Here is a 22,920-nt window from a genome sequence, read left to right on the forward strand (position 1 = left end):
AGTAAATGCCTCTTGGCATTACTCATAATACACAAAACAACAAATGGAATTCATTTCTTTAAACTTCTTAGGAACTGAGCATAGCTGAAAGTATAGGAAGTGATAATAAGTAGAACTTGATAGTAATGTAAATTATTTGTTATGTAACTATGATTGGTGTTATTTTTAAAAATATATATTTAGTTGTAGATGAACACACAGTATCTTTATTTATTTTTATGTGGTGCTGAGGATTGAACCCAGTGCCTCACACATGTGGGGCAAGAACTTTACCACTGAGCTACAGCCTCAGCCCTGATTGATATTATTTTTATTTAGTATAATATATTTGTTGATTATTATAATAAAATTATATTAATAGTGTTTTTATTTATTTTTTATTTATATATGACAGCGGAATGCATTACAATTCTTATTACACATAGAGAGCACAATTTTTCATATCTCTGGTTGAATACATAGTATATTCACACCAATTTGTGTCTTCATACATGTACTTTGGATAATAATGACCATCACATTCTACCATCATTAATAACCCCCTGCCTCCTCCCTACCCCTCCAACCACTATGCCCTATCTATAGTTTGTCTATTCCTCCCATGTTCCTGCAACCTATCCCACTGTGAATCAGCCTCCTATAACAAAGAAAACATTCACATTTGTTTTTTTGGGGGGGGATTGGCTGACTTGGTTTTTACAGTAACCATAGTACCTTTTCATGTGGCCATGGTTGTTTTGTTTTTGGTCTATGGTCTTAAGTTCATAAACTTCAAACATGCTATATGGGAGGTTTACAGGCACCTAATTGTCTGTTGCATAGGAGTTATTATTCATGCGAAAACAGTGTTCGATTGTAGATGATATATTTAATAAAATTTCTACTAGTGGATCAATATGAATCACACATTTGGTGAATGTTAGAGTACAGGCAGGTTACTTTTTATCTCTTGTCCACAGGTGTCCCTGTCTCAAACTCACAATGTCATGTTGCATCAGTTATTGTTTATGCAATTTTTTATATACAACAAAATTTACATATAAAAGGAGAGAGCTGTTATATATATATATATGTATATATATATATGTGTGTGTGTATATATATATATATATATATATTATATATATACATATATATGTATATATATTCTTTTTTTAGGTTTCAGTGCTATTTAGAGATTTTGGGACAAACAACATCTTTACCCTTGGTTTCCTAACTTTAAAATGTTGCTAATTTTGGTTTTGGCTCTCAGTCAACCTAGATCATTGTAAGTCAATTGGCAAATATGGCATGAAATGAATAAAAAGATTTAAAATCCTTCAGATGTTGACATAAGGATCTTATGTTCAATTAATTCAGAAGACAATTTGGATACATTTCCAGCTGCTGCTTGTTCTCCCTTTTAATTTTATTTTATATTTTTCATAAAATACATACCCAGAGATTGAACTCAGGGGTAGTTAACTATTGAGTCACATTCTCAGCCCTTTTTATGTTTTATTTAAGCTATGTTGCTGAGGCTGGCTTTGAACTACTATCCTTCTACTTCAGCCTCCTCAGTCACTAGAATTGCACCATGCCCAGTTTATTTCCAGCTTTTGATACTAGATTAGGGGAAAAATTATACCTCTATGGCACAAAGACTCACCTTTATGGTGCTTTAAAGACTAAAGGAGTTCATTTCCTCCCTCAGTAAACAGTCCAGAGTGGTTCAGCAGACTACTCTTTTCCATTTGGTAACATGGGAATTTAGGCTACTTTCTTCTTACTTCTCTACCATTTGTCTTGATAATCAAAGGTGGATTGCAAGCATTTCTGAGCTCTCTAGCTCATAACAAGAGGAACAAGCATAAAGAAATCTATATGTAGTGTTCTGTGGCCCAGTCTGAGTGACATGCTGTTCAATTCCACTCACATGCAGCCTTATACTATGGAAGAAGATCAGAATTGGTTCCTTTGTACAAGATGCATAAGGATAGTTGAGAAAGGATAAGAAAAGATCATCAGAGTAATGGAAATTAACTAATATTTGTTCAGAACACTGCTTCATGTCCAACTCAGAGTTGGTTTTGTTGCTTTTAGATATGAAGCTGACCTAACTTTCCTATGTAGATACATGAATATACCACAGTGAATGTCACCATCTGTATATTCACAAGACAGTAATTTTAAAAACACCTGTAAGTAAATAGCAGAGACATCAGTAGATTAGAGGGAAAGTAATGGGGCGTGGTAGGGGAGAGGAAGAGGAAGTATTGGGGACTGAATTAGAACAAATTATATTCCATGATTTTATAATTATGTGAAAAATAAATCCTATTGTTATGTACAACTAAAAAGAACCACTAAACAGAAAGAAAAAGAAACTAGACTATTTTCCCCCAAATGGAGATATTCTCAAATTTCTTCTCTAAGTTTTAACTTTTTTTAAGATATTGAGTTAATTTTTTTGTTGCCTCACAAAATGAGTGATCTTCTCTTTCTGATTCTTGAAAGTTTGTTTGGTCCTCATGTATACTTCCTGGATGAATGTATCTGCAAAATGTTGAGGTCTCTCATTGCATCATTTGGTCATCCTAAGATGAAATGAGTCAATGGGAGGTGGTGTTTAGATATTTCCAAACTTTAGTGATGATTTTCATATTTCTCAAAAATCATTCTTGTATTTTGAGCATAAGTGGAATACAATATTTACATAAATTTTTATTTTTAATTTGGGGAGTTGTTTAAACTTTCAGAAGCCCATCTATTTTTAAGAAAACTTGATTTTAAAAATGCTATGCTCTTCAAAAAAGTGGCTGACTTACAATAATAACAGCTTGAATTATTCAAGTGCATCAATTTTAATTCAATCCCATGTTGTAATGTTAGTTCAGCTTGATGGTATCATGTGAAATCAATAATAATGTGTTGCTGATCTAGCAATATGGCATAATGTCTGAGAGAGAATTGACATTTTTCCAGAATCTTCCCAATCGCACATTTATTCACTTCTTTTAACATAACTCAGCTCTGGGAGCTTGAAAGAGACTTTATTTTTATCATGCTGGGCATTAGCTTTCAATCTTTTTCACAGACTATTTCTTCTTGAATGAATTTCAATGCCTAGGTTTCACAAAGGTAGATAGTTTATAACGTCCTACTATGTGTCAGTATTTTCATGTTTATACATCTTATCAACTAGGTTGTAAGCTCTTGAAAATCATGGGTTTATTATTTTTGTCTTTTTTTCTTCCATGGCATCTAATATATCCCAGACCATACAAAGATTATTTAAAAAGCACCTTTTGATATATGTGTGAATGATTGAATAATAACCACAGGTTATTAACCACGGGTATGTCTGCATAGGATATGACTGCACAGGCTTCTATCTGTCTCCACAATTATTGGAATGCTAGGAAAAATATAATCAAAATGAAGTTTAAATACAGAACTGAGTGTTAAGGAAAGGGAAATCTATAAGGATCCAGAGATAACAGGAAAGAAGGAGAGAAAGAAAAAGAGAGGACTCATGGGATGAAGGGGAAGGGAGGGAGGAAGACAGAGATAGAGAAAGAGAAACAAAGCCAAAGCAGAATAAGGAATAGATGATAATGCTGTAATGAGTCTCATGATTTATAGATGGGCTAAAGGCTTTAGGTTTCAGTGAATAGGAACATAGTCTCAAATGACCATGTGGTAACAACAGGTATGTCAGCATGCCTCTGTGAAAAATGATTCATTTGAGTTATACCTTGTATAAGTTGATTTGGGGGGGTGGTGATATTTCATTTCTACATAAGATGTCCCAGACCTCCATCCTCTATTTGGAGGTATTACACACACGCAAACTATTGGATGGAAAAGTCTCTATATGATGGGTTAGTTGGGTGCTCACATACAAAGGTAGCTTAATGCTGAGTCCTTCATACAATGTGAAATCATATAGCCCATGAGGGTATGTGATTATTTGTTTAATGATGACCCCCACCACTGTAATATTGACATCATTGATGCCACACACAAAACTTTCAATACAATTATGGGGAATTCAGATGCTCCCTGAAGCCTATCCATTTCATGAACAGATATTAACTGGGTACTTGCCATATGGCAGAGACTACAGTCAGCAATGAGTGATATGAGCAAGTGAGTCAGGCCTGGTTCCTATTTTTATCATCTCCCTTATTGTGACCTTATTAGAATCATTAAGTATCATCATATTTCCACTTGTCAGATGAGTTGCTTGAAAGATTAAATCATACCTAGCAAATTTTGGCACATGGGAGTGAGGGTGGGAGTTAAATTCTTTTTAAAAGCTGATTAGTGGACTAATAAAATACTGGCATTTCAAGTAAATTAGCTATTTTTCATTTCTTGTAATTATCACATAACCTACACACCCTACCCAGATGAGAAGTGGGTGGTACATTTGCTGTGCAAATAACTTAATAAATGGTTAATAGTTAATTAATAATCCTTCTAGGAAGCTACAAACATACATTTATATCAACCTAGAAAATGCAGACTTAACCACATAAGCTCCCCATTGATTTCATGGTAATACAATGACAATTTTATGATTAGAACTTCAAAGCAGATTCAGAGATTATAAGAGGTTTGTGAAGAAAGAAAGTATATAAAACAGCAGGAGAAAAATTAACTTTTATGATGTACTAATTAGTCACACAATTTAACAATGATAGTGAGGCAAGGTAGTAAAAGAAGGAGAAACTTGCTCCTAAACTCATTAAGAATGTGCCTTCTTGTCACACAAAGCACACTCCAAGACACATAGTTTACATCAGATTGAGGATACTTTTTCCTTTTCACCACAGTGTGATAGTATTAGGTTTGAATAATAAGTAGCAAGAAGATTATGGGAGTTATCAAATACTTGGAACTAAGTAATGATGAAATCACTACATATTAAAATACATAGGGCGTAGTACAAGTTGTGCTTAGTGAAGAACTTTGATAAACAAATGAAAACTACTGAGCAAAGTACTTCTTTCAAAAACTTACAATAGGCATGCACCTGTAATCCCAGCAGCTTGGGAAGCTGAAGCAGGAGGATCGTGAGTTCAAAGCCAGCCTCAGCAAAAATGAGGCACTAAGCAACTCAGTGAGACCCTGTCTCTAAATAAAATACAAAATAGAGCTGGGGGTGTGGCTCACTAGTCAAGTGCCCTTGAGTTCAATCCCCCATGCACCCCCCAAAATAGTTAGAATATTAAGCACAGACTAAAAAGGAATAAAATTAGTAACAAGGAATTATTGTATTAACAAGGAACAGATAATTCTTTTTTTTAAAGAGAGAGAGAGAGAGAGAGAATTTTAATATTTATTTTTTAGTTTTCAGTGGACACAACATCTTTGTTTGTATGTGGTGCTGAAGATCGAACCCGGGCTGCATGCATGCCAGGCGAGCGCACTACCGCTTGAGCCACATCCCCAGCCCAGGAACAGATAATTCTTATCTAAAACTCATAAAATCAAAGAGAAGAAAATATGTTTTATAAAGCTGGGATAATTGACATCAACATTTGGCAGGGACAGTATAATAAAGAAAAAGTATAATGTTATCCCATTAATTAGAATATGTATATATAATCTTCAATAAAATATTAACATATTTATTCCAACATGTATAAATTATTTGATACATCATAATAAATTAATGCCTAACCAACCATTTTGAAGATGATTTCATATTAGAAAACCAATTGCTATAATTCAAAATTCAATGTCTACTCCTGACAAAGTCTTAGGTAGCCAGAAATATAAGAGAATTTCTATCATTCATAATATATGTCCATTAGGTACCCATAATAAATATCATATTTAGTGTTATTACTTGAAGAGTTATCATTTACAACTTGGGATTAAGTAAAAATGCCTTCTGTCATCATTACAGTTCATTATATTACCGGACTTCTTATTTCATGCAATAAGACTTGAAAAAGAAATGTGATATAAGGAGATTATAAAGGACATAAGAAAATGGAAGTAATTTATAGATAATTCAGTAGTCTGCATAAGAAAATAAAAAACATATTGAAGCAAGCTCTTAAAAATAATAAGAAATCCATTACATTTATTGTATTAAAAAGTAACATATAGTTAGTACTATTCCTTTATACATCAACTATCAATTAGAAACAAAAGACACTAACCAAAAATATCTAAAAATAAATAGAAGAAAGATAAGTGGAGTAGAGGGAAGGGAACAGGGCAAAAGAGAAGGTGCAGGGTAGGGGAACAAATTATATTCCATGCTTTTTTAATTACATGAAAATGAATCCCAATATGTATAACTAAAAATAAATAATAAGAAACAGAAATTGAAAAATGAAATTGTCTTTTAAAAATTCTCATTAATGACAGCAACAAAAATTTTATGCCTTATGATTAAATATGGAACATATATGCAATAATTGATGAAGAAAATTGCACAACTTTTTTGAAGGATATGTAACTTAACCTTAATATAAGAATTTTAGAATATTACTACATAAAAATATACTGATGTTATTTCCGTAAAAATTGATCTAAGACTATAATGTTTTTGCAATGAAACTCTAGATAAGATTTAACAGGGCTTAAGATGCTGAATTATAATAAAGAATGTGCTAATACTACTTGATATAACTGTGAAAGAAAAATGCAAGGTGTGGAAGTATTCCCTATCAAATATCAACACACTATAAAGCAAAAGTCATTAGAAGTATGTGAATTGCCACAAGGGTAATCAAATGAATTAGTGAGCACAACATGAAAACCAGAAACTATTTCATGCATATAGAAAAAATTATCATTGCAGATTATCAGAGTATAATTTCTGTTACAAAACTACTAGGTTCAAAACCTGTCTCTTATCCTTATTGATTATGTTGCTGACATTGGGGAACACTTTTGACATTTATTTACATAATTTTATTTAATTACAGAATGAAAATTATGGGAAAGTTATGAAGAAGAAAAGTTATAATAACATACAGTAATCAACAAATACCATTATGTACATTGGTTGTTAGTTATTGTACTGGCACTTGATGTGGATTGCCCCCAGAAGTTCATGTATTGAAGTTTGGTTCCCAGTCAGTGGCATTATTGGGAGGCAGTACAAAATTTAAAAGGTATGGCCTACTTGAAACAAGCAGATCACTGCAGAGCATGAACTAGAAGGGTGTATTGGAACCCTGCCCCTACTTCCTGGCTAACATGAGGTAAGCACCTTTGATCCATGATTCACTTTCCACCATGATGTTCTTCCTCAATATAGGCCCAGAAACAATGGCTTTAAGTGACCATGAACTGAAACCTCTCAAATTGTGAGCCAAAATAATTCTTTGTTCCCTTTCAGTTGATTTATCTCAGGTATTTTGTTACAGTGATGAAAAGCTACCTAACACTCTTGGCATATAACAGAAATGCGATTTGAAATTAATTGTAAAATGATGAACTATAAAAGTATGTTGGAACAATTTATCATCAATAAGAATAATTTTTAAGTAAACCATAACCTCTCCACTCTAGATAAACTTGAAAAAATATGTTTTTCAAATGTAGAAGAAATATAGAATCCTATCTTTATTACACCTGAGCCTGGAAATGTTTGTAAACAAGACAAAAAAGGCACATATCAACACAAAAATACAGATGATTTTACATCGAATTAGAAATTTTCTATAACACAAAGGACTGAATAAACCAAGCTCCATTGTAAGCACCGGCTTAGAAAAGATATTTGCAATGTATGTAAATGAAAATAATCAATATCCATATGCTGTGGTAAGAATTCATATGCTGTGAATAAAATAGAATAAAATAGACACTAGTATTGCTGTGTGTATATACGTGACTGCATGACCAATGTGATTCTTCAACCTGTACACTCAGAAAAATGAGAAATTATACCCGATCTGATTCAAATGTATGATATGTCAAGATCATTGTACTGCATGTGTAACTAATTAAAACAAATAAAAATAATAAAATACTGATAATACAAATATAAAATGGAAAAATACATGGAAGAACAATTAATTAGGAAATGTGCATAGTTGTATTAATATACAGAGAACAACAAAATTTAACAATTGAGATATCCCAATGTAACTGATATGTTACAAAAGTTAAAAAGTATGCCAAAGCCAAATTTGGGAGAGGATATAGACTAAAAAGATATACACTGAGAATGGGCTAAAAATTGTTGATAAAATGTATATACACAACTCTCATGAATAAATTGTGCTTCTCCCTCTAAAATTCATATACTGAAGCCCTAACCTCCATAAATCTCAGAATATGACTGTATTCGGGGATAGGACCTTTAAAGAGATGATCGAGTTAAAATGAGGCCATTAGGGTGGGTTCTAATCCAATCTGACAAGGGTGCCTATAGGAAGAGGAAACACTGAACATAGAATGGATGAGCACAGAGAAAAGACCACATGAAGACACAATGAGAACGTTGCCATCTGTAAGTCAAGGTGAGATGCCTTAAAAGAAACCAAACTGTGGACACTACAAGCTGGACTTCCAGCCTCTGGAACTGTAAGGAAATCAATCTTGTCAATCAAGGTAGCATACACACAATACAAAAACATATATCACATGCACATGTAGATAAATGTTAAGATTCAGATATGGATTATGTTAGAAAAGGTTCATGTGTTGGAAGTCCCATCCCCAGTGTGGCAGTGTTGGGAGATGATGAAATTTTTAACAATTGGAAAGGAGTGGGAGGTAATTAGGGCATTGCTGGTATCATCCTCAAAAGGGAATAATGCTGATCTCCTGGAGTGCCTTAGTTCTCCAGAGAGCTAGTTGCTATAAAAGTTCAAGACTGGCCCTTCCCAGGTCTCTTAATTCCTGTCTCACCAAGTGCTTTCTTCGGCTGGGGGCTTTTTCACTTTCTGCTTCTCCTTTGTGGTGTGATATGGTGGGGGGTGCTCACCAGAGGCCTAACAGAAGGGGCTACACTATCTTGAAATTTCAACCTCCAAAACTGTGAGCCAAATAAACTCTTATTTGTAAAGTGCTCATTTCAGGTAGTTTGTTATAGCAACAGAAAATAGAGGAATACACACATATGTACAAAAATGTTCATATCATTTAAAAAATGCAAACCACCTAACCATTCATCAGTAGATAGATAGATAGAAGAAAGAGTAGATTAGTTTTGAGAGGCAGTGATGCATACTATTTAATAACCCAACATGTAGAAGTCAGTAAAAATTCTAACCGTGACCATTATTAGGTGTATATATTTGGTCAAAATTACTAATTTTTTGTTGTGCCTCATATTCCACCTTTGTATAATGGGTATAATACTGTCTTCTTCATAGTTCAAATTTGAGAATTACGTGTATTAATACATGCAAAGAATTTAGCACAATGCCTTATATATTGTAAGCCAAATGTGAAAATTAATATTATTAGTAACTATTATATTATTATGAATAAAATAAGTGACTTAATAGAAAGGCCACAATAAGTGTAAGTAGAATTAGTCTCTTTCTGCAATGTTTCATTAGGGAAAGTTCTGAATAGAATGTAGAAAATGTTTTCTTTTGGGTGATAGTTAAATTGGTGTCATTAAATTGGTATTAATATCATCCACTATGCTTTTGTGAATGTTTGAAATACATCCTAACTTCTAGAAGAAAAGACAAAGCCAGTTCAAAGATTTAGAATGTCTAAGAAGCAATAACTTTAGGGTTATAGTGAAATGGTAAAGCGATCGGAATTACCAAGTACCCACTTTTTATTGTGGAGCTCAACTCAGTTCTGCAAAGCTCTACCAAGATTTACAAAAGCCATTTGAGGCACTGGAGCAGTCTGAAGTAGGCTTAGTAAAGGACCAGACAAAGCATTATCAATTGGACCAGAAATTGACACTGGATTCAAAGTTATAAACTCAGCAAGTTACTCTCTGTAAGGAAAAAAGGGAAAAGTTTTTTTTTTCTTTTTCCCTTACAGAGAGTTATCATTTTGGCTCCACCAGGGGCCTTGAAGTGAAGTTTATTCCAGTTTTCAATAGAGAATAAAAATTTAAATATTTCTGTTTCTTTAAAAAGTCAATGAAGGTTGGGAAAATGTCAAATTCCAGAAATATATGTGTGGTAGGGGGAATTGAGGAAGAAAATATATTCCTTTGATAAAAGTGTTTGTGACATAAAAAGAAAGAAAATACATTTGTAGTCCAGCCAGGTAGTGGGGTATATTTGTTTCATTTTCTAATTAATTTGATTGTCTTTCTACCTCCATACTCTTTTGCATTACCAATTTCTAAAATAGCCTGCATTATTTTGTCTATCACTGTTACAGTATTCTTATTTCTGAGATAAATGGCCTCATTTTTGCAATCTTTCCAAAGACTGGACAATTTATCATCATTATTAAATATCTTATTTTATGTTTCTTGCACTTCTACGTACCTTTGAAGCTAATAGATTAAGTAGTGCCTGCTGATAGAACATAATATAAAGAAAACTAATGAATTTATGAAGGAACATGCATGTCACATTTTAGCAACTGTGGAAAATCAGGAGAAAGAATGGTGAAAACAAATGAATCATATTATGATGACACCAAAGTAACCATTTAGACCAAGTTCTTTTATATTGGCAAGGCCTCAGGGCCAAGTGAATTTTATTCTTCAAAGAAATTGTTATATCATCCATAAAATTCCCTTTAGAATTCTTAAGATTACAACAGAGGCAGGATTCAGATAACTTCTACTCTATTGCTAATAGTTAGAGATAGTTATTTTTCATCATTCCAGAACATGTTTGAAGTCACAAAATGGCACCCCTGATTGATGTTTGATAACTCATCTATTTTTTCAAAAGTAGAGGACAGCAAAATGTGGTTAGTCATTCCTTTTCTGTGGTTTCAGTTCCTGGCAGGTATTGGATATGATGGGTTTGCAAAAAAAGAGCTCTTTGTTTTGTTTAAGAAAACTGATTCTACTTTCTCTCTAGTTCCCCATATTAAGGTCAAAAGAAAGGGAAATCACTTTCAGTCACATTCTCTCTGTTAAAACATACAGAAAAACTTTTGTAACTGAAAATGTATTTTGATTTTCAAATAGATGGCATTTGCACTTAATTTTGGAGTAAAATTTGAATCACTGACACTTGGTGTTTTTGCAGTGTTCCTTTCATGTGTAATAGCCTGTTTTTTACTATGTTTGAAAGTTCAAATTCTAACAATTTTGATAAACCACCTCCTCAAGAAGGTTATCTTTGATCCCTTTTCCATTTTCCCTTCTCTGGCATCTCTGATTTTTCTTTCCTACTGCATTATAACAATGATAATAATAATAAGAAGAAGATGAACAGCAGTAGCAGTAGCAGTAAATAGTCATTATCCATTAAGCAGTTTGTATGTAGAAGAGTAGGTACTTCATACTCACAGTTTAATTTAAATTTCACAATAACCCTGTGAGGCAGGAAATATTATTCTTGTTTTACAAAGGAGCACCCAGGCTTTTCATAGATATTAATTACCCAATTCTATTTATCTAATAAATCGTGGGATCCAAATTCAAAGTTCAAATCTATTTAAATCTGTAGTAGGACATTCCTTTCCTGTGTGCTTCTTGAAGACAGGACTAAGGTCTTATTAATCTCTTCTTCATATGCAATACCTTGCAAAAAATGAAAAATGCTTTTTTTGGGCTAACTTAAAGTGTGCACATCAGAGAGCACAAGGAATTAAAACATTACTTTTGGTGTTAAAAATTCAGTCAAAAATGTCATATTACATGAATATTCTTTGGGTAATATAAAAATAGTATTTAAAAACTTTCATCTTTATAATCCTTTCCAGGTTCTAAAAATATTTCACATTATATAAAAGAAATTAAAGATTCCAAATGTAGGGCATCCATTTAATTTTAATTATTAGTGAAATAATAGCTAGAGATTAGACATTGTATTTTAAAATAATTTGTTAGAATGTTTTCCTTTGACATAGAAAGATCATGTTTAGGTGTTAGCCTTGCAGATATTAAAATTGATATCATAAGCTATCTGAAACACTCCTATTCTTTAAGCCACTTAACATAAGTCAATTAAAAAGGTTCAAAATCAGTTGTGCCATCATTACTAAATTCTTAGAGTGGATATCACTTCAGAGTTGATGGGTGTCAGGAAGGCACCATTTTCATTATCTAGTACTGAAATTTCAGGGAATGCTAAAGTTAGTTTCTCAATTGAATCTTGTAAATAGTATGCCCAATTTTTACAATTGAAGATAAAAACAGCTCTTTAGTACATGTTCAAAGAAGAACAGAAAGTGCTACTGCTGCGGTAACTGCTGTTGATGCCGATTTCATAACCAACCATCTCCTTGGCAGATACACAGCTGACCAGATTTGCTAATAAAATGTGAGACATCCTAAGCTGTTATTTTATCAAACACTGTTCTTTAATTTTGAAGAGACTTACTCATCCAATGTGGACTTTTAAAACAGTCAAAAGTAGATGAATCACATTTCATGTTAAATAATACCAATGTTTTAAATTTCAAGTGTGAAATGGTCAGTTCTGAAATGACATAGAGAGATACACACTTTAAAAATAAATAAGTAAATAAATAAATAAATAAATAAATAAATAAATGATGGAATGTGGCACATTTCAAAGGAGAAAAATGCTTGGCACAAAATAGCACCATTTAAGACAGCAATATTAGCAAAGACAATTTAGATAAGAGCTACAGAAATGGGATAAAATTCAAGGAAGATTTTTAAGAGCTACTACAAATGTTTTTGCTGGGGGTTTTAAAACAGGGAAACAGATGGGGGAAATAATTGTCTAACATTTATGTTAATGTAGCATAAAACCCCAATTATCTAGACTGCTTGGGGAGTCAGGTATTTGGCTTTTTTTGTTGTTGTTTTGGTTTGCTTTGGTTAACTGAGAGTTACTCTAATACCCAATAGTATTTTAGCCATTGTTGAAAATCACTCTAAAGTGGTTTAGTAGTGCCCAGGGATTATAATTGTGTTTTTCTTTATGGATGTTTCAATGCCTCAAGGTCACTCTTCTGATCATAAATTCTGATTGTACAACAAGGATGTGCAAAATGTGGGTTGTACAAAAACTTGGACTGATCAGTGAACCTGGGAAATCCTTAAAGGAATTTTGAGAACATAAACATATACCATAATATTTTTTGTATTGATTTGTTTTTCTCCTAAAACACTGGCCCCCTATATAGGCACTAAAAATAATTGTCTTCCAGGAATGGTGTATGGGTTCTTAGGGCATCACCTGATTCTCAAAATGTTCCTAGTTATTCCTATAACCATTTTAGTTGTAGTAATTTGAAAGTATAAATTAATCATCTTAAAAGACAATTATCTCTGGTAAAACTGATAGTTGATTTGCTTATGCTACAGTTTAATTTGATGAATTGTTTTCAATCAAATAGTTACTTAAGTTCTGTAAACAAATGTTATGGGACTTTTAATTGGGAAAGGGATTTTTGAGCATATAGGACTTCCAAGGAATCATGCAGTGCCTATGTTAATTAATGATAGAAAATATCCTTATTAGGAAAGTATCTTTAAGTCTTTCATTATAACATAGCCAATGTGGAATTATCTTACTGTGTTGTGATTTCCCTTATTCAACACTGTGTTATATTGTCATCATATTCTGTGATGACAGAGACTGTCTTACTCATAACACTCATCACAGTTGTATGATTGTTTAATATGTTAGGCTTTACCATTCACTATGCTTAGGAGAGTACCTAGTGCATAGCAGTCATTCCACAAATATTTGTGAAATGAAAAAATGTATTAACAATGTGAATGATTTTTATAAGTAAAAATTGCTATTATTATTATTTTGAAATTATTCTGAATATTTGTAAGTGAAAATACTGACACTCAAAGAGGTTCTTTGTATTCATAACACCCTGGACTTCTTCATAAAAATTTTCATAATTTATAATAGAAACAATTTTGTTTAATTTTTGTTTAGTCTACTCTGTGGGTTCTCAAAAGTCAGAGGCCAATGTAGTTTTGTTTATTTATTTCACAAACCCAGTCAAGTACCTGTCACATAGTAGTTGTTTGACAAACATTGATTGAATAAATTAAGGATTAAACTTTTGTTCATGACATTTATCATCTTCTCCAAGTTTTAAGATAAAAAGGCAGAAATATTTCAGTATATGCCATATGTTCATGGTTAAAATGTCCACTTATAAATTAAACTTTTACTTAATCTAATATTATTCAGCAACCACAAGCTAGTTCACTGAGACAATACATTATTTTCAATATATGATAATAAGAGAAATGACTGTTCACATGAAATTAATTAAAAACAAAATTATAAGCCAAATCAAAAGATATGTACTATAAGTATTTCAGCATTAATTTTGCTCCATATTTCAAAAAGATGGCTTCTTCACCTATGTTTTTTGAACACACATACATCATATAACCTCACCATGTTAGAATACATGAATATATAGAATATAGACTATATAGAATATTAGCTGTGCTAGCTTTTGCTCACTGTGAAAAATACCTGAGAAAAACAATTTAAAGGGAAGGAAGATTTATTTTGCTCATGGTTTCAGAGGTTTCAGTCTATGGCCACTTTGTTCCATTGCTTCTGGGCCCATAATGAGGCAGACCATCATGACGGAAATGCACTGTGGAACAGAGATGCACAGTTTATGTTAGCCAGGAAGCTGAGAGTAAGAGAGCGGAAGGGGCCAGGAACAAAGTATACTCTTCCAGAGCATGCCTACAGTGACCTACTTCTTCCAACTGGGTCCTACCTCCAGTTTCCACTGCTTCCCAATAGTCCATTCAGCTGTGAATCTATCAGTGGACTAGCCCATTGATGATGTCAGACCCCTCGTGATCCAGTCCCTTCCCCAAGCCCCACCTCTGAACACTGCTGCATTGGAGACCAAATCTTCAACACTTGAGCTTTGGGGAGCATTGCAGATGCAGACTCAACAATTGCCAGTTTGGGCCCATATAATGTATAACAAAGTAATTTCCAATTGTGTTCTGAGCACCAAATTTGGCTGTGGAAACAAAAGCTGATAGTTCACAGCCTTTATCCTCAAGTAGTACACTGAGAAAGATTGATACACAAACAAATACTGATGATGCAATGTAGTTATAATAATTGTATGTATGAAGTATGGGAATGAGTCTTCTTGAGTGAATTAAAGTGACTAGATATGATAAAAAAGTGAGAGAGGAGGTGGCATTTGTACTATTAAGAATTTCCATGGGGGTGGGTACTGAAAAATGAAAATTGAAGCCTGAGACACATTGCCATTAAGCTACATCCTCAATTGTTGTTATTTTTTGTTTTGAGACAGAGTCTTGCTAAGTTGATGAGGCTGGCCTCAAACTTGTGATTCTCATGCCTTAGCTTCTCAGGATGCTGGGATTATGGTCATGGGCCACAACACACTGAAAAGTAAGCCTTTTTTGAGGGACTTACCAGTGACAGATATTATAGGGAAAGAGTTGTATAGATACTAATCAGAACCATGGAAGAATATTGTATAGTTTGGGGATTTACAAGAGATTAGGAAATATATACTGTGGCAAGGTTTTGAAGGGCCTTTTATATTAAGCTAAGAAGCTTGAACTTCATCCAAAGGCTAGTGGAGAGCTATTAAGGGTGTGATCAAGAAATTGTTTTGATATGATCTCTCTGATAAGTGTGGATGATGAATTGGAGGAAGAGGAAAGAAATTGGATAGAGGAGTTTAGTATCAAGGTAATTTCAAAAACTCAGATGAGAGATGATGACACATTAAATGGAGAAAATGTAAGAGAATAAAGAGGAGAAGAGAAATGAAAGAATTTAAGTAGTTTGTGGGAATAGTTTTATTAGTTTTACAAGTACAAGTTCACATTTTATTCAAAATTCTGTGCTATGCTACCTTTTATTTTAAATCAGTACCCATTACTAATGGTTAACCAATATACATGGCTGTGTGCTCAGCTGTAGAACAGGCTGAAGGGATAGAGCAATACCTGTCATCACACCTACATATGTAATCTGGTAATTTGTGCTTCACTAACCTCTTGAAGTGGATTTTGCTTAATCTCACAAACATAGGTTGAACTGAATACTAAAAGGAAAGGAACATACTACAACCCCAATGGAATACAGAGCATACACAGTTTAGTATCTACCCTGAACAATTACATTATACATCCAGCCCATTCTTATTTAATGTTAAAATCTCTGACCCTAGCAGAATATGGGACACTTATTCTGGAAAATATGTAAACATATAAATTCTGCCCCCATGGCCGACTCCTTAACCTGCCCCTCAGGAAACCTGCCCCTGAAAATCCCAAGACCCTATATAAACCAACAATTCTTTGTCAGGGAGTTTCAGTCATGAGACCACACAGGATTCTGATTTATACAAGTAAAAAACATTCCTATCTGTTTTATTTGAATCCAACTTGGAATTTTTATTGGTATATATCTCAGTCAAAAATGCAGAGATAGATGGAGCTCATAGTCTTTTGGGGATAGACACCTTTTTAATTAAGTGAATGGTATTCAGTTTGGTCTTCATTATAATAGTTTAACTATAAGGTATGAGATAGACAATAGGAAGATCAGAGAATAGATCACACAAAAATGTTGATGCCTAAACTCTGGGAATCTCTCCAGGAGAAACTTTGAGAATAATATTCCATATAAGGGGTATAACGAAGCAATGAAATAGATAAAGGTTCTGGGATACATTAAAAGAATCCTGTATGCTATGCTCAGGATTTATTTTTTATTAAATTAATTATGACAACTTAATGGCTTTTGAGCTGAAGATAGAATAAATCAGTTCTAGTGTTCTTTTTCTTTTCTCTTTTTTGTATGCTTGGGATGGAACCCAGGGCCTTGTGCAAGTTTGGCAAGCACTCTACCACTAAACTAGACCTCAGACCTCAATTCTGAGGATGGATTGGAGGGTTGGTCACAAAGTAAAAGCTTCTGAACTTGATATGGTGAATGAGGGAGAAGGAAAGTTCGACAATGACTTTAATAGCACAGATTTATTTTGGTACCAGGGATTAAAACCTAGGTTCCTTAACCACTGAACCACATTCCCAGCCCTTTTTTCATGTTTTATTTTGAGACTGGGTCTTGCTTAGCCCTTAGGGCCTCCCTAAGTGCTGACGTTGGTCTTGAACTTGCAATCCTCCTGCCTCGGCCTCACAAGTGCTGGAATTACAGGCTTGTGCCATCATGCCTGGCAATACCACAGAATTTTTTTTAATTATGCAATCCTTGAGATGCCAACAGAGAAGCAAACCAAGTATGGCTAAGAATGTTTTAAAATCAGTGTTTGCTTATGGCTTTATTTTCCATAAAAAGATGTCTTCCTGTAGAGGATGACACTGAAATATGAGACAGAATACCCTTGGGGGAAAAAAAGAATACTCAAAATAACATGATTGTTGGCCCTCAAACTGGATTTCCAATCTAAATCCAACTCTAAGTATCACCATAAAGAATTTGTTATAGTTGGTAGGGACATCATGAGAGAAAAAACATTTGCATGCATACAAATCAGCCTCATTGTTATTTTTTAAATAGTTGGATGAGATATTTAAAATAATGATGCTTTTTTGGTAGGAAATCTTATAAACCTTAAATAGAAAATGTAGTTTACATGCTGCCATTTAAAAATGTCTACCACCAATTGACGATTAAAATCGTGTCTGCATGTGAAATAATCTATTGTAGGAGAGAGATTCAGAGAGTAAGAGTTGATATCTCAATATTAAGAATAAGGAATCCGGGGCTGCGGCTGTAGCTTAGTGGTAAAGCACTTGTCTTGCATGTGTGAGGCACTGGGTTCGATCCTCAGCACCACATAAAAATAAATAAAGATACTGTGTGTTCATCTACAACTAAATACATATTTTAAAAGAAAAAAAAGAATAAGGACTATGCCATTCTGATCGGACTTTGCAGACATATATGTTGGAGTTTGGTGACTAACTTGTGCCTTTGGAAAGTTACTTAGCCTTTCTAAGTCTGACTTTCCATTTGTACATTAGGTTAATGACAACGATATTTTCTTCTTAGAATTCTTTTGATGATTAGCTAATGCTGTCTATGTGAAGTTGTGCTGAAATAGTGGCAAGCACAACCCAAAAAGGTGTTGATGCTAATACTGTATTATTTACTACTAGGAAGAAAATTAATATACAGCACAGAAGAAAAGAAACAGTCAAAAGGAGAGAAAAGAAGGGTGAAAGCAAGAAGGGCAGGATGAATGGAAGAAAATACAGAGAAAGACAGAAGCATAGTTAGCATATCACTTATTGGGGGGTTATTGTAAAGTATTTGATATATATTTTCCCCAATATGGCAGGATTATGAAGTAACCACTACAAATGATAATTACATTTTATTTTTCCAGATATAAAAAAAATGATGAGGCTCACTCATCTTTCTGTCACACAGAGTATTTCATATTCTCCCCTGAATATGCAGAAGGGGAAAAGAGCAATGTCAAGGACATTCAAATGGCTCTCAGGGATGGGTTTGCTGTTTGGCAAGTCCTTTGCTGCTGTGCTGTGAAGAAAGTGAGCAAAGAATCCTGGACATAAGAAGGGGTAGAAGTTAATTCCTCAAAGTTCAGAAAATGCTTTTGTAGCTTAATACTAATCAATTTATCTTAATTTTTTCCAATATGGATATAAACTAATGTTACTGATTCCCTACTTTAAAATAAAAATCCCAAAACTCAGGATGGAGGGAGCAGTGGTAGAAGAACAAGTAAGAGACAATGGTAATATTCTTGGATCTCAGTCCAGATTCCTTAGCATTCAATAAGCTATCGTGTTATCTCTTCCAATTTCCTTTAACTTCCAACTAAGACTTTCTAATAGGGATCTTTCATATTCTCCATTGATGCTGTTTAATCCAGTCTTTTCAAACATTTTAAAAGAACTATTCAGCTGGATTTCATTACATGAGCAAAGCACACTGATTAAATTCCCCAGAAAGTGGGTTTCTTTCTTTCTTTTTTTCCTCCCTGTCGCATTGCACTGTGCCTGTGTCTGTAATCATGATATGCTTACCTTTCTGGGCTTCTGTGGCCATTCAGTGTCCAATTCAATACAATAAAATGCTGACAATTGTGCCACATAGATAAAGCCATTGAATGAAGTTTACACTGGAGGTCTTTTGAGGTTCACTGAAGTGCCTGAAATAGGATGCAAGGTTGCTAAAATCTCTAATATGTATTTAACAGGTTCTTAACATTGTGCCATTTCATTCCAAGCTACACTGTACTTAGATGCTATCAGAAATATTATACACATATTATTTCTAGCATTTAAACCTGGATATGTGACATCTTGCAAGGTGCTAGGGTTGGAGGAAAGAGAGACCATGACAATGTATGACAGGAAGATGTAGCTGTTGATGAGGTTAAAAAATTCATGGGAAAAATAAATACAACTATACCTCTTGAGTCAGAGACAACATCTAAATTTTCAAAAAAGAATCTATAGTTTTCAAAATCTATAGTTTTCAAATTAGCAAAATAACATCGCATGTTTCCATTTCTGTGGTAGCTTGGAGTGAGAGGCAACCTAGTTATCTATTACAAATATAATAGATAATGAATGACTACTTTGTCACAATCTAAAGAGGTCAAACAAATAAGGTAGATATGCTTTCTGACATCATGACTGTATTTTCCAAATATTTTGCTTAGTGAAAAAATAAGAAATACAATGAAAATATAGGACTATTGTTCATGTAATTTAAAAATGCACACATAGATGGAATAGCCAGCATTTACAGAGGGATTACTATATACCTAGTGATTTCCTTACTATGTGCGTAAGATTTCTTAAGGGCACCATGTATATTAACTCATGTAATTGTCACAATAACCATAAGAAACTGAATAGCAGAGATGTTAAACAGCCTATCCAAGATTCATAGCTATTTAGCAACAAAACCAGAATTCAGGCAGAAGCAAGCTACCTCCAGAATTTTAAACATTATAGTGTACATTATGTAATTTTGTAAGGGCACATACATATCCAAGGGCATATATTAGTAACACTATGAACATGGAGCAGGAACCTGGACAAAAATAATAGAATAAGACAGAAAACTGTACATATCAATAATTAAAGACTACTCTGTCTTAAGAATGTCATTAACACATTGCTGTGCACCCGAAATCAAGAAAGACAGAGATGGAGACAGAGAGAGAGAGACATACACACAGACCAACAGCCCTGACCAAGCATAGTGTAATTCAGAAGGTAAGAGTTGATCTTTTTGCCTGTCTTGTCACTGACAGATCAGACTGTTAATAACATTTTTTAAATTATTACAATTAATATTCCATATATAATGTCTAACTGCATGCAGACATTGCCTGGAACACTGTTTCTGTTTTGCTGGTGATACTGTCAGTATTCAATTGGCAGGTAATAATACAAATATAATGACAAGCAAGTGCTCTAACCTCTATGTTGCTCTTCTTCTGATGTTATTCTTATGTCTTGAATTCTGTCTTCAAAATGTGTAGCTGAAAACAAGTACAAAGTCAGGACATATACTAAATGTTTTCAGATAATTTTAGTATAAACATAAAGCAAGGTTATAAGTTTTGATGATAGCACTTAGTTCAATATGAATCTTATTTCCTCATTGTCTTGTTTTATGGTAAGAATTAATGAGGGGTTGGGGCTATAGTTCAATCTTAGAGTGATGGCCAACATGCATGAGGCACTGGGTTTGATCTTCAGCACCACATTAAAATAAAACAAATAAAATAAAGGCATGCTGTCCATCTATAACTACAAAAAATAAAAAAAGAATTAATGAGTGATTAGTCATTAGTCAAGGCCCCTATATGAGCTTTGTCACTAATAAAGGTTTAATAATGCCAGAAGTGCCCAGGTCAACATGTAAGAGTACCATGAAAATGAAGGAAGATCTCAGTTTATGATTACATTAGGTACTTTGAATAGTCAGAAAGTAGCACCAAAGGTTTCTGATAGAGAGGAGAAAATGAACAATCACTTGATTCATACAAATCTACGATGTTATTCAAGGCCCTCTAACAGTAGACACTAATGGTGAATTATCCATGCCAATGGATTTTTTTTTGCAACATTTGTAATACCGACAGTGGAATTAAATGTATTCATATTGTTGTGTAACCACTACCAACATCCATCTCCATAACACTTTTCATCTCGTAAAACAGAAACTCTAACATTAAACAATGACTCTCCATTCCCCTTTCCCTTGGCTTCTGGCACCTACCAAACACTTTTTGTCTGTATGATATCAACTACATTAAGTACCTCAAATAAATGGAATCAAAAGTATTGGTGTTTTGATGACTGGCTGAATTCACTCAACATAATGTCCTTAAGGTTATCCATGTTGCAGAATCTATCAGAATTTCCTTCCTTTTTAAGGCTATAACTATATAACAATAATATATATATTTATATATATGTAATATTTATTATTATTACTTGGGGGGATGGTATTGGGGATTGAACTCAGGGTCACTCAGCCACTGAGCCACATCCCCAGCCCTATTATGAATTTTATATAGAGACAGGGTCTCACTGAGTTGCTTAGGGCCTTGCTGTTGCTGAGGCTGGCTTTGAACTTGCGATTCTCCTGCCTCAGTCTCCTGGGCTGCTGAGATTACTGGTGTGTGCCACCTTGCCCAGCTCTAATATTTATTATATATAGCATATTTTATATTATATGTTCATATATAATGTGTGTGTACATATATATGCATTCTGTTAACCCTTTTTATCCTGCAAAGGACATTTGGCATGCTTGGCATTCTTCCATATTTTAGCTATTGTAAAAAAATACTTCTATGAACATGGGCATACAAATATCTGAGACCCTAATTTCAGTTTTTGTAGAAATATTCCCCAAGGTGGAATTGCTGGATCATATGGTAATATGATAATTCTGTTTTTTAGTTTTTTGAGGAAACACTTTACTGTTTTCCACAGTGACTATCAGTTACTTTTGGGTAGAGTGTTCTGTATATGTCTGATAGATGTAGTTAATTTATTGTGTGTCTACTTTCTTTTCTATTGGTATATAGTAATTGTACTGGTTATAATTAAGTCATTATCTGATCCCTTTCCTTTACAATAGTAGCCTCCCTTTTCTATTCATTATGTTCTTCTTTTGAGAAGTGTCCATTTAATTTATTTGCCTATTTATTGAATGGGTTTTTTTTTGTGTGTGTGTGTGTTGAGTTTTTGGATTCTTTATATATTCTGGGATATTAATACTCTGTCAGAAGAGTACCTGGCCAAGATTTTCTCCCATTCTGAAGGTTATCTCTTTACCTATTATTTGTTTCCTTTGCTGTATAGAAGCTTTTCAATTTGATGTCATCCCATTTATTGATTTGTGTTATTGTTTCCTAAACTGTAGGATTCCTATTTAGGAAGTTGTTGTCTGTGCCTATATGTTGAAGTGTTTCCCCATTGTTTCTTCTACTACTGGCCATGTTTCTGGTCTTAGACTTAGGTTTTGATCCACTTTGAGTTGGATTCTGTATAGCATGAGAGATAGGGATCTAGTTTCAATATACATATAGATATCCAGTTTTCCCAACACCATTTATTTAAGAGGCTGTCTATTTGCAGCGTGTTTTTGGCACCTTTGTCAATAATCAGGTGTCTGTAAGTGTATGGGCTTGTCTTTGTGTCTTCAGTTCTATTCAATTGTTCTACATGTCTGTATGCTAGTACCATGCTATATTTGTTATTATAGATCTGGTACAGTTTGAAATTGGGTATTATGATGTGTAGTTGTATCCCATTTACTTCTTTCTCTTGCCTAGTTGCTCTGGCTAAAATTTCAAGTACTATATTGGATAGGA

The sequence above is a fragment of the Marmota monax genome, unplaced genomic scaffold (genome assembly GCF_021218885.2).
Source record: "Marmota monax isolate L192 unplaced genomic scaffold, Marmota_monax_Labrador192_F-V1.1 WCK01_AAM20220418_F8-fsc00123, whole genome shotgun sequence".
Taxonomy (NCBI): domain Eukaryota; kingdom Metazoa; phylum Chordata; class Mammalia; order Rodentia; family Sciuridae; genus Marmota; species Marmota monax.